Raw genomic sequence first — 2,802 nt, 5'->3', positions numbered from 1 at the left:
CCAGTCTGCAATCTGGTTTACACTGCAAGTTCCAGGCTAATAAGGATAACATAGCAAAATAATTTTATAATAATATTAATAATACAACATTTCCTGTAAAATAAACTCCAAACTCTTATACTAGGCTCTGTGTTTAATTCCAAAAGGGAAGTATCCAAAGAAACAAGACCCCTCAAAATCTGAATCATTCATCCAATTTGGAGATGACAAATGAGAACTTTTCTAAATCAGTGAAAAGCCAAAAAATAGTGGAACAGAGTGTTAAAGGGAGGAGGGATGTTTAATAATGTTCATCAAAGACCAAGAGAGCCAAGATTTATTAGGGCAGGGAGATACATGAAAAGAAGGAGGGGAAGGAAGGGAGGGAGGAGAAGAGTAACTAGAATAGGAGGAAGAGGAACAGAAAGAAGAAATAGGCATGGTATGGCATAGAAAGTATTAGAGACATCCGTGCATTGGCCAACAAGAGGAAATGACTGATTTAGAGGTTGCATGTACTAGATGAAGGTAAAGAACTAGATAGCGGGAGAAGGGTTCCCCCTCTAGAGGAAGAGAGAGACGAACATGGATAGACAGCACATAGGTTTCTACAGCACGTGTGCCAGAATCCAGCCAAATTACTGAAGGCAGGAAGGGGAAGGAAGAGGCAAATAAATTGACACAGGCATAAACACACACACACACACACACACACACACACACACACACACACACACACACACACACCAAAGACATTTTTGAAGGTTTTTTTTTTCTGAATTTCCTCTGCATTGTCATCTCCTTATTCCATGCTTTAAGGAAATCTTGAGTTTTTATAGAAGGGGTGATTAAAGACAGACATGTTAATATCCATCTATCATCATTACAGAGTTTCCAAGTGACAATAATCTGGACAGTTTTGACTAGAAAAGGTCTCACTGTATCATTTCATTCATCTACCCACCAAAAGCAAAACTGGAATGGTCTCAATCTGTCTTTTGTCTTCTTTTCCAATCCTTAGATGTGGAAATTCTGACTATAAATAAGGGCCATTGCATTCTACTTGAAAACTAAGTCGAAAGCATTTTCAGGGGTAGGAGAGGAAAAAGGCATGAGGAGCAAGGATAGGATGAATACACCCTTAATGTCACTCAGACCTATCAGTCACTAAAGGGAAAGCAAGATGATGGGGATTCGGATAGACTGAAGAGAAAGCCAAAATCAGTTTTCACTGCTTCTCACTTGAAACTCTTCGAAAATGTTCCCATATAGGCCAAATGGAGAGACCCTTGTATAACTGAAGTGATCACAATTATATGGTGTTGCAAAACTAGCATTGCTTCAGCAGTCTCCTGATATTTAGTCCTTTACCTTCATTTAGTCCATGTGCCCTCTAAATCAATCACTCCCTCTTGTTTGCCATTGCTAAGGCATTGAATCTTCTCTGTGTGTTAGATGGCACGCGAACGTGTGTGTGTGTGTGTGTGTGTGTGTGTGTGTGTGTGTGTGTGTGTGTGTGAGTCTGTGTCTGTGTCTGTGTCTGTGTCTGTGTCTGTGTGTATGTGTACACAGGCACACATGAGAGAAAATTAGACATAGAAACAGAAGACCATGTGGATGCCAGAAAACCATCAGAGTGTCATCCCTTTGGTGCCATATAATTTTCACCTTTTCTTTTGAGACAGAATCTATCATTAGCCTGGAGCTCACTAAGTAGCTAGGCTGGCTGACCAGCTCTATCTCCCCAGTGCTTGGATAATAAGTGTGAGCTACCAATACCAGCTTTTTTGACATAAGTTCTAGGGGTCAATTTCAGATCCTTCTGCTTGCAAAAAGCAAGCACTTTACTGATGGAGCCATTTCCAGTACTGAATCATAATAGTTCAAGCATGTCCTAAATTAATGAATAAGATGCATACACACTAAGTTCATGGTCCTACAGATGGGCCGGAAGAGGTAATTTTACAACTTTGGTGGTGTTGATTCATCTGTTATGGTATGTGAGGGTAGCCAAATATGCTCCCTGCAAAGCTTTACCTTTGGCTTAAATAAAGAAGGCTGAACTACAGCATTTTCAGGTACAAAGGCTTTCAAATATCCTCAAATGATAAAGCAAAGTCATAGATAGGATATACTCTAATAGGATGGGATCTGGTGGAATACTAGAACTACATTCAAGAATACTAAAGAAAATACTTTAGTACAAAATACTCTCAAGCAGTGAAGTATAAGACCTTCTGTACTCGGCTGATTTGGTACATAAAATCCTAATCATCCTTTAGGTGAAATCCTGGCCAGGGCCATCATCCTAATCACCATTAAGTTCTCACAGTAACACTGCCTAGAGATAAGAACATGGTGTTCAGAGCAGATCTCAGGCAGAATGGCCCAAGCCATTTTAGTAGATAACAGTCCTTTGGCAAGAGTTTATCAGTAAGTCCAATGTCAAATGGGAAACTCATCTAGAACATTCACAACATGTCTTATCCTGGAGAACCCACCCACGCATGTTTACCTACTGTGTGTTCTTCTACAAACCTCCCCAGTTCTCTGAAAATTTGTTGACTCTGGCCATGAAATTCTAACCACAGGAATTAGAGGTCACTTAACACCAAATTAGACTCACCAGCACCACCTTAGAAGACAGACAGCAGGGAATGTGTCCCTTCTTTCTGTTGGTATCCATTCTTATCAATATTTTTATATAATTTTCTGTTGTGATATATTGTTTGTGCACTAATAAATAAAGCTTGCCTGAAAATTAGATGGTGGAGCTAGCCACTAGTTAACCATAGAGGTCTAGACACATTCACAGCATACAGA

The sequence above is a fragment of the Cricetulus griseus genome (assembly GCF_003668045.3).
Source record: "Cricetulus griseus strain 17A/GY chromosome 1 unlocalized genomic scaffold, alternate assembly CriGri-PICRH-1.0 chr1_1, whole genome shotgun sequence".
In the NCBI taxonomy this organism is placed as follows: Eukaryota; Metazoa; Chordata; class Mammalia; order Rodentia; family Cricetidae; genus Cricetulus; species Cricetulus griseus.
Note: the sequence above shows the minus strand (reverse complement) of the source record.